We start from the raw sequence: 11,400 nt of genomic DNA, 5'->3' as shown, positions 1-11,400 counted from the left end.
TGAACACAGATGCACCTGTATATTTCACAGACATGATTTCCTGACACAGACGTGGTTTTGTTTAACACAGACGCGTTTCTGATATTTTTGCAAAATTCACTGTTGATTTTGGAAACAAAGACGCGGTTATACAACACAGACGCTATTATGTTAGACAAAGATGCGTTTCTACAAAATTTGTACAATTTTTTTCAATCTGTGAAGTTGTTTTGTTGTGACCAAATCTGACTGTTTGACTATTTTTTTGTGACAAGAGGACATAGTGTTGATGAAGACCCAATGTTTGCAAGTGTCTAGACTCAAAATGACTCCAAGAAAAGTGTGTTGTTTGATGTAAAATTGTTTTGCATACACTTGAAGACACAAAAGACACAATGTTTTGTTGTTTGGTCTTGAATGTTTGAATGTTTAAAATAAGTCAAGCACAATTCTTATGGCTGGCCAAGACAATAGTTGTTGATCCCACATGGGGTTTTATCTCCGAGGCTACGCTATTCAAAGCGGATACTTAGATGCTTGACCTCACTGGCTCCACCCTCGGCACTCACTTCTCAGGTTAGCCAAGTATCAATCCCCACGAAAACTCCCCGTGGTGAACTTTGTATCTCTACTAAGAACCGTATGTGTGTGGGCCGCTACCAGAGGTCCAACCTCCTACCCCAACAACTAGAAGGATTTAGGCTTCTAAAACAAAAAGGTGCTAGTAAGGGCATCCGCTCGTGTGGCCATACATGCAACACTTTCAGCTCTATAAATACAGAAGGCTCCCAGCCGGTAGGGGTTACGCCCTACAACTGATCAAATAAATTTGATCAAACGGGTTTATGGGGAGACATAGTGTCGGTATGAACTAATCAGCACACATTATCCATAGTTTTCACCATGAATACAGTTGTTTATAGTGGTTCGGAAGAGGTGGGTTTTCCTTGCTACCACTTGGGTCATTCTCTTCTCACTAGTAGTCCTAATGACCACATGGGAAGACAGGCCCTCTAAAGATTAAACAAAAAGAGCCTATTGCTCAAGACACAAAAGATAATGATTCATTTTTAGTGCACCAATTGAAGTGTTTGCTAGTCTATGAAAACAAGGCACACAATAAAAATCCAAAAACCCTTGCTAAGGACCTGCAACAAAGAGTTGTTAGTAGTTTGGATTTTTTGAAATAATCACCCCTTCCTGCAAGCACACAAGTTAGGTAAATTTTAAATCCAAAAGACTTTGTGAAAATAGGGGCCTTCAACCAAACAATTTTGTTTTCAAGACAAGCTGCACCAATTTCGTTAGATTTGAAAATGTTAGCTCAAAATAAACCAGATCTGAAACCCTAAATGCAAAAACCCAAGACTAAATCAATAACTCAAAATTTGAAATCAGTGCACACAGACGCGATTACCCTCAACACAGATGTGACTTCATGATGCAGACGCGGTTCTATGAGACACAGACGCGGCTCCAGAACGCAGACGCAACCTCTGGACATAGACGTGGCTAAAAACACCGCAGATGTGACTGAGGAACTCAAATGCGATTTCTGGAACCTGCAAAAATAAAATACTGCCGATAACACAGACGCGATTCCAGATGTCGCAGACGTGGCAGAAAATCAAAAACGCGATCCGAAAGTACGCAGACGCGAGAATATCAAAATGCTGTTGAAAACGTCAGATCTACAACTTCAAAATACAAAATCTACAACAAGGATGTTAAATGCAAAAAGGGACAAGAGTCCCACCGGGCGTGCCAAAATGTATATGGTGAAAATGGATAACAATAATAATGATATTGAAAGGCTAAATGAATTCAACCACAAAACCCTAGCCTAACAACAACAAAGATCCACCATAACATATGAAGATTACCTAAGACAATGCAAATCAAATGAAATCACAAAGATTATACCATCACATGTCCAATAGGGTTTGGATCTACATTCTTCCTATCTCCATTTCTCTTATTTGATATATTTGCTCTCAGATTTTATGTGCACAAGTGCTCAACAAAGAATAGAATGTGGTTGTAAGTAGGATCGCATATGTTCAAAAGCGTAGTGTAGTCAAGTAGTCAACGGGGGGTTTGATAATGAAGGAAGCATCTCCTTATATAGAAGACACTATATGAAATGGAGGGATAAGATTGAGAAGTGTAAAAGGAGGTCGGCTATGATTAGAGGGTAGGTAAAAGAAATAATAAAATAATGAAAGGGGTAGGTAGTGTATGAATTAAGAGATGAATGACATGTGTCATAGGTAGAAAAGGTTAATAAATTAATTAAATAAATAAAGATTTATTTAATTAATAGAAGAAGTGGGATCAATTAAATAAATAAGATATGTATTTAATTTAGGAAAAAGATAATTTAAATAAATAAATGTATTTATTTAAATGAGAAATAAGGCTAGAAGAGGATAAATGAATTAATTAAATAAATAAAGATTTATTTAATTAATAGAAGAATTAGGCTTAGATAATTAAATAAATAAAATATTTATTTAATTAGACTGAACAATTTTGGGTGTCTACAATAATAATTATGATGACTATGTGTAGGCATAATATGAATCAAAAGATTTATTAAAAGATGAAACAAAAAAAATCACAAAAAAATAAATATCACAAAGGTATTTATCAATTCATTAAACAATCAAGTGTCAACTAACACATTGTAAATGTAAATAATGTGATAATTTTATGTCATCAAGATTGATGTTTCTTTCTTAATTTGACAATAAAAGTGTAATGTTTCAAGTGTGTAGTTTGTGTATAAAGTAGGTGCTACTATGCGAGATTTTATTGATGGAAAATGGTATGTGATTCATGGGAGGGAAATAATATGTTATTAATGGGATGGTGTAGTTGAGAAGTACATGAAACTCATTTATTATGTAAGGTATCTAAATCCCTAAGTTAGACAAACAAAACATCTCAAGATTAATTCCAAATCACAGGTAATAACCTACCCATAGTGTTATGAAATGTTATGGAGGAGTGAACTGTGATAATGGGAATGAATGAATAAGTGGAGGAATTAGATCTATCGATATTTGGTTGATGAGAACATAGAAGATGTTGAAATTCAATTTATTACATGTGGTTCCTACAAGTAGATTTTCACTATTGTACATGTCCAAGGTGCCACTAAAAGTAGTTTTACTAGAGGATGATTTTATCATAAATATATTTAGTGTTTGTTATTTCTTGTTATATTGAAAAAAAATAGTCTATTGGGATATTAATTAGATTAATAATGATATTTTTTGAGGCATATGATGTTTATAAGATCATCAAGTGAATAAGTCTTAGGGATAGCTAATTGATATGCTTTTTAAACTATACGTAGGTTTGATGACATAAGGGCCTAACCAACTAGGCTCAATATTTCATTTTAAAAAACCATAACCCTACATAAATTTAATTAAATAACTATTTAAATCCTACTAAAAAATTGCATGATAAAAATTAAGGATGAATTTGAGTTATTATTAAAAGAGAGTTTACTTAAAATCTTATGTTGAAATTAAAAGAGATTTATCTTTTAGATACCTTCATACTCTTCCACCTAAGTATCAAACATGGGATTTAAAGTGTAGATATATATTATCAAGAAGTATAGATTTCAAATGAAGCATAAGTTAATCTTTAATGTCTATATATTGTTATATTGTCATAAAACATGATTTCTCTAATAATGTAATGAAATAATTCTATCTTGATAGCTTGTCGCTATGCATCTCTTTTATGAATAAATGTAATCTCGAGGCATGGTAGATCTTAATGGTATATATAAGTTGTAGGTTTGATCGTAATGTAATCTTAAGACATGGTTGATCTTAATGGTATATATAAGTTGTAGGTTTTTTATAGGATGAAATTGTAAATATGATGTTGTAGGGTGAATTACATAGTTTGTTTTTCAACATGCAAAAGTTTAGTTCTTGGTTGATAGTATGTGTTTTTTTTTCTCATTCGATGTTATCTAAAATGAATGGTTGGTTATTTCCCTAGTATTTTTCAATCATTCCAAAGCGTTAATGGAATTGGTCAACATTATTTTTCATCTACTCTAAACCAAATACACTCTACCCATCAACTACCTCTATAATCTATGGAAAAATACTACATAACATCCCTCCTACATAGACATAAAACTATGATGTTGTAGGTTGAATCACACATTGTGTTTTTCAACATATAGAGGCTTAGTCATGACTAATAAACTTGGTGTTTAAAACTTGAATAAACTTTGTTTACTAAATTTTTATAATAGTACATTGCACTCCTTTTCATCTTGTGCTTGGTTCATGCTATACAAAGTGTTATTTTATTTTACTACATTGAACTTCAATAGTAGATTAAATCTATTGGTTCTTGATTCCAAAAATATGGTATGAGAACCTCTTTCTCAATATCACAAACCAAAAAATTATCATCTTTTTTACTCCAATTAGCTAACATTATCATAATATTTATATCTATCAATCAACCATTTGCTAGCATTTTTAAAAATTAATTCAACTATTTTAAGAATTTAATAGATGTAATAATCTAATAATTTTTTTACTATCTTATAAGAAAGAAAACACTTTGAGTATATTTTAATTTGCTAAAAAATATTATTATTCTCGAAGAGTGTCACAATAAGCATTAACAATAATAAAATAGATAATTTATAATTATTGTTTCAAGTCATTTATCTTTTAGTAAGAAAATGTTTTTCATGATAAATTATGCATTAAGGTGGATAAAATTATTATATTCTTAGAAATTAAAAAATGATCCACAAACTTGTCTTTTATTTTGTACTAGTAAAAAAATAGATACATCACATTTTCAACTCACTAAATAAAAAATTAATTCTATACGATAATTATTTTTTTAGTTCTATGTATGATGACTAACTAATTAAATTTAATAAATTACATCAAACAAAAACAAATACATTAATAGTATTACCTTTGACAAAACCTAATAAATATTTATATTAATGTTGACAAGATACTTTGTATAATACCCCTATATAAAAGACACATAACTATTTAATGCTTGACCAACAAATGTAGGAAATGTTAAGTATTTAACATCTTATAAATGAATAATAATATTTTTATTTTTGATATTTTGTAGACTCAAGATTCCAAATGAGCTTAGAGTGATAGTGCATAGGAATTATGAGCAATTTAGAGTTAAAATTAGAACCGAAGAAGGCAATTTATAATGCTTTGGCCATGATAATGGAGTAAAATAAGGATGTCCCCTCTCTCCCACTCCATTTGGCTTGTATATTGATAATTTTGAAGAATGGCTAAACAAAAATATTGGGGAGGATGCCCAACTTGTTGGATATGTGGTAAGACCACTACTTTATGTGAATTATCTCATTCTAATTATAAAAACTATCCATGGTTTGAGAGAAAATTTTAGAAGTTTTAGAGATCATTTTCCTAAAGTTCAAGATGCAGGTGAACACCAACAAGATTGAAGTCATGATTTTTCTTTAAAGAGAAAGAACTAATAGGTTAATTTCATCTTTGAAGTAAGTTCCCTAGGGATTGTGGAGGAATACAAGTGCTTGAGAATTGATTTTTACAATAGGCTCACCTGGGGGAATCATAAATAAAAATAGATACAAGGGTTTGGAGAACTTGTTTTTTACTATAAAATAGGTTTAGAGAAGTAGAGTTATTGGATTGGAAAGCAGAGATTTTTCTTTTTGTCTTTTTGGTCACAAAAGTTTTAATTTATGGTTGTGAGATTTGGGGGAGCAATCTAGCAAGTCAGAAATGGAAACATATAGAAACAATTTAAAAGCATCTTATCATTAGTAACCTCAATGTCAAATCAATGTTGTCCTATGAGATTCTCTTAGGTGAAGCAAGAATGTTTCTAGTGGAGGTTTCATCGATAATCCATTTGTGATATCTAAAAAATGTTTTAAACCATTGGCCCAAAATGGTTGTTGAAGAGAAGCTAATACATAAAAGAAGATGTGGATGATGAATGAGAAATGGAACATTTACTTGAAAAAATGCCCCAACACTAATGAAGAGATAAAAAGGTTGGTGTTAGAAAAAATTAGGGTTTCCATGTGAAAAAAATGAATCCGTTGAAGAAAAGCTCATTATGTTAAACAGTTCAATATCACATGGTAACATGATAAAAAAGACTACTTGTGGGTGGCAATTAAAGGTAAGGATAAATTGTTAGTGGTACATTCAAGAACCAAGGTCTATCATCTTAGGTGTGAGAGGAGTAGATGGATTGTCCACAAATAAATTTGGGAAGAAAGGATGTGTATTTTTTGCAACAAAGGGGTAGCTGAAACTAAATGAAACTTTATCTTTGAGTGTGTTTCTTAATAGGATATTCATTACCAATATTTAAAGAACTTGAAGGTTGGTTGTCTAAACCAACTTTTCAAGGAAGCAAGGCTTCACAACATTGTTGGTTTCTTGATAAAATTTATATTGCTTAAATATCAAATTATTGATTGTTTTTTTCTTTTTATTTTTAGAACTTGTTTTTGCAACTAAATCTTAATTTAATTATACCTAAATATTAAAACATATTTCATTTCAAATTAATTATATTTAAATATTACAAAAGATTTTTTCTATTTTAATTAATGATCTTCCAATTCACATCTTGGTACTATTCTTCACCATCCATTGTTCCTTCAACATATTTTAGGCCCACCAATACAATAAAGTATTGTCATATAAAATCTTCGCTGATTCAAGGGTGTGACAATTCCTTCCAACTAATTACTAAGTTTAAACTTTTGAAAAATAATTTATTTATTTGTTTACAAATCATGCTTTCAACAAAGCTTAGCCTTTTGCATTTCAAACTATACTAGTATGCTAGTGAGAAAATTTTATGTTGATCAAAATATTTATTAGTCATTTCGAATGAATACATTCGTGACTATGTTATTAGATTTTATCTTTATGTTATAAGATATAATAGAGTCAGTGATGATGAGTTATATTGTGTATTTATTTTTCAAAGTGTATATTTTTCATTTATAGATTTGTGTGTTCAGATGAAAATATTGAAAAAAAGGGTATATTTGAATAGCTCTGATTAATTTATATGCTCACATGAAAATGTTGAATAGCGCCAAATGTACTCAAATATGGTTTTTATCATGCTGCTACCATGCTTTTCTAGCTTTCAAAATTTTGAAAGCAAAAAAAGGATTTCCTCACACTTCTTATGTAACTAATTATAGTCCATTTTTGCCCCTTGCTTGAAATGCCCTTTAACCAGGGTGTTCGTGTTGTTCATTTACTATAGTCTTTGAAATATGACAGACAATTCATAAAGTTCGCAAATCGACAACACAAAACCATGTTTATGCTAGCCCCTGGAAAGGAGAAAATACAGATTATCAGATAAAAAACATGGTATTCTCGACCCCAGCACGGATCTTCGGAATACTGGTAGGCGGTGAAGAAGATGATGATGAGGCTTCGAGATACACTCGGCCTCTGTAGGCTGCCAGATGAGCATAATACACGGGAGGTACCAGTGAGACGGGCTTTGTACACCTAGCAAACGTGTAACAGAGATTATTGATGAGTGTCTGCAACTCATCGGAAGTAAACTCATTCCCATCTGAAAGAACATGATAATGGGTTGGCTTGCTGGTGCCTTGCAGCGCATAGTGACTGCACAGATAGATGTCAAACTCCCTTGGGTGAACTATTGTAGTGTCCACGACTGTGCCAGGTGTCACGTTACGTGATCCTCTCTTCACGTGGAACAGCCTTGTGTGATGCCTCTTCTGTGCTATTATGCATGAGATAATAGGCTCAGCCGCTCCTTCAAATTGCATGTATGCGTCTCTCAAGGCTGCTAACTCATCGTTTAGGACCATGTCGAATTGTCCCTCGCTCACCCCGTCTCTGAAAAAGAGAATCCTTTCGGGCAACTTTTTGCTCTTGTCGACATACTTGGTTAGCAATTCCTTAGACATGTCTCCTAGCTGTGAAATGTGTTCCTGACGGTTTTTCTGGCATCGCATTGTGGCCACATAACGGTTGGATTCGGGCGGATTGATGCTCATGACAAGAGCAACAATTGACGGGCTTATTTCATCTCGCTTGCCTGGATGATTCACGTCTGCTCCAAAGTACACAACGTCATGAGAGTTCCCAAAGCGTGGTATTTTGGTGGTATCTGGGTCGAGCGCTACGTTACTCCCGCCTACTTTGGCATTGACCTTGAGAGCAAAATTTGCCTAATACTGAGAACTGTTTGTTGTATCACCACACCTTATGACATTATCCCACAAACAGCATTGCGTTACCAGGCCTATTTCTGTCTCACAGATAAGCTTGAGGCTTTTCCTCCATAATACATATCAAAATTTGTAACTTCCCTTGGGTACTGGTGTATACTTCAGTCAGAGTCTGCTTCAGCTGTGCCGCATTATCAAACTTGGCCATTTTATATGATTTATTGATCATTGGCTCTGTATGCATGTTGATGCCTAGGGTTTCGAACCTTTTCACCATGGCATTGCAGAAATTAGTCACCACCATACGAGTCTGCTTTCCTGGCTCCTGATTTGCAAAATGTATGATTCCCCATCGCTCAATGTTTTTTCCATCAAAAACATGGCTTTTAAGCAGGTTCCATTTCCTCTCATCTGGCTGTGGAATAATACGTCTAAGTTGCCCCCGGTCACCCAGCCTCAGCTCGGGTGCATCTAGCACCCGTGCTGTCACTCGTGTCATTTCTGCATCCACTGCTATTTGAAAATGGGGTAGATATGGGCCACTGCAACAAACATCAGAAACAAAAATAAAAGATGTTGGACATTATGATTTTTCTATGGAATAACTAACTGCAATATATATAAAATAGTTTATTCCATAATTCTAATTAGAGAATCACAGTTAGTTATCCGCAAGGTTTGTGACAAGCTAAGTACAATCTGGTGAAAATTTGAAATTAAATTGAAGAAGGGAAGAAAAAAAAACACTCCAATATGTAATTCGTTTTGCAGTTTTTAAAAATCAGAATTGATAAATGAACGTTAGATAGATTGATTCTTGTTAATGGTAAGCAACCATTCATATTTCATCATTCCACCCAACCTCAGAGGGGCAAGCAATGTCAAGTAAATTTTGGTCCCTACAAGAAAGCACTGCTGCTTTAAATCTAGCGTACTACCCTTACTTGTCATCAAGGCAAACTAGTTTTGTCTCACACTGAGTAGAATGGTTGTTGTCTAAACAACAGATGAAAAATAATACATTAAAAAGCCTGTATTTTGAAGTTGAGGTAGTTTCATGGTAGTATAATGAAAAGATGACTAGTTCATTCAGGAATATTTCTTAGGTAAAATAATCATGTTGATCGTTGAGGTATGTGGCAGTATAAACAAATTGCAAAGTAGTAGAGACAACCATTCAATGAAAGCTTACCGTGTAGGACCATCTCGTCTTCTCATCATTTCTTCAATTCTTGCTTGCCTCTTGCCCACCTGGGGACAAGCCATGCGCCGCATTTTGCTTTGCTGAATTGCATTGAGATTATCCATCAGAAACCTCTGCCCTTCACAAATTTCGCAAAACTCCATGGGAACATAATTGGGTTTGTCATATTGCTGACTCAGGTCCAAACAAGGAAGCTGTTGGTATTCAATTTCCTTTCCGTAATGCTCCCAGTAATAATTCACAAGGCTAATGCTCCGCCTCTGCTGCCCGTTTTCTTCAATGTTAAACTTGAGCTGTCCGGTAGTTTCTTCAGCCAGTCTCCACACGGTGTATTTTTGCTTTGTAGCCCTATGTCTGACAGCTACCTTCAAACCCTTCAGGGCACTTTCAGCCGCCGTTCGATCTTTTTGATCGAGACCTCCGTTTGGTTGGCAATCAATTTGTAGATTCTTCCGCAAATAATCTAGTACACCCATTGTTGCATTGAAATTGAAAGCCGTTACAGAAAAATCCACATTAAGAGATAGCCCCTGGGCCGTAGGCCTGAGACTCATTGTAAACCCTCTTGCAGCAACAATATCACTCGTAAGATCCATCTGCTCATTTTCATCCTTATCATAAACACCCTGTCCCATGATTATCCGAGTGCTGCTGGGATGCTCCCTTACTACCAGATCCAACGCCTGCAACATTTCCTGTTGCAGGGTCACATGATTGCCTGTATTTCTATTAAGAAAATCTGCTAGTCCATGCCCATCTAGAATTTTGGCTAGCGTTAGAGTCACCATATATTCTGTAACATCACTGCCTTCCCCTTTAGCTGGGAGCTTCACGGTAAAATCCCCCTCTTGCAATTCGATCGCACTGTACAGGTTCTTTTTGCCATCGTAAACAGGCATTGCATTGGGGAAATCCAAGAGAATATCTGCAACCAGTTTTTTTTTTATCCCTTCTGCATCTGCCCTAGACACAGTAATCACTATGTCTTGAACCTCCTCAGTAGAAGCACCACGGCCTCCTTTCTGCTTTCCTCCACGTTTGGAAGCATTATTTTTGACAGACTGGCGTGTTATCTTCACATCATAATGGAATATCTGTTGAGTGGGCTGAAATTCGACCTTGAAATGATTGGCAAAGAGATCAACCTTTTTACACCTAGTTCGCTCTCCAGTATCGGGCCTCCTCATAGGCTTCAAAGTCTTCAAATTTTCAGAGTTCTCTTTTTCAACGCTACTACCGGTACTGATGCTAGCGCTAGTACCAGAAATAGCCAAACCTGGATTCATTCCTAATCCATCATATTTAAGTCGAAAAGAACATCAGTTAAACAACATTGAAGATTTCAATCCATACTCTCAAGGAAAATAGAAATTCAGACAATAAGCATGAACAAATCTCTTCTGAACAACTTTTGAACAAAACTTTGAGCAAGCTTTTCTGAACTAATTTTTAACAAATTCCTGACCGAGCTTTTGAGTGAGCAACCTGACACATAACTAGAGTTGCTTCTCTAGCCATCCATAACTAAATAACTAAATATTCCGAAGCAAGAAATCGAGATTTTTAACAGCAAACAAATTTGCCATCCATTATTAAGTAATATTAACCTCTATCAATGAGTTTCCAGCCCCTCAAGCATTAATCATTTAACGTTCGTCTTACAGTATATGCAAAATTGTTTCGTCATTCTCCAAATAAGCTGAATCGCTCTTGGTAACCATATACAGGACGGGAAATGGATGAAGGATATGTAACTAATTTTAACGATGGATGATGTAAATTTTCTAAAGAACTTTTTCTCAGAAACCCTATTCTAGTAATTTTGGTAATTTCCACAACAGAAACTATGCAGTAAAGACTGTTCTACATATAACCCCATGTTTCCATGTCTATTTTTTGGGGCAATTAAGTGTTCTCTATTTTTGATGGAACAGGTATTAAGCTATGGAAAAAA

General features: G+C 34.4%; 1 pseudogene; it reads right to left on the bottom strand.

Annotated features, from left to right (window-relative positions):
* Positions 1-7,390: 7,390 nt before the first annotated feature.
* LOC131055863 (protein argonaute 7-like) lies at positions 7,391-10,732 on the bottom strand (annotated as a pseudogene).
* Between the last annotated feature and the right edge of the window lie 668 nt (positions 10,733-11,400).

Source organism: Cryptomeria japonica, chromosome 11 (genome assembly GCF_030272615.1).
Source record: "Cryptomeria japonica chromosome 11, Sugi_1.0, whole genome shotgun sequence".
NCBI classification, from domain to species: Eukaryota; Viridiplantae; Streptophyta; class Pinopsida; order Cupressales; family Cupressaceae; genus Cryptomeria; species Cryptomeria japonica.
The sequence above is the reverse complement of the archived record's forward strand: the minus strand, read 5'-3'. Positions and strand labels throughout refer to the sequence as shown.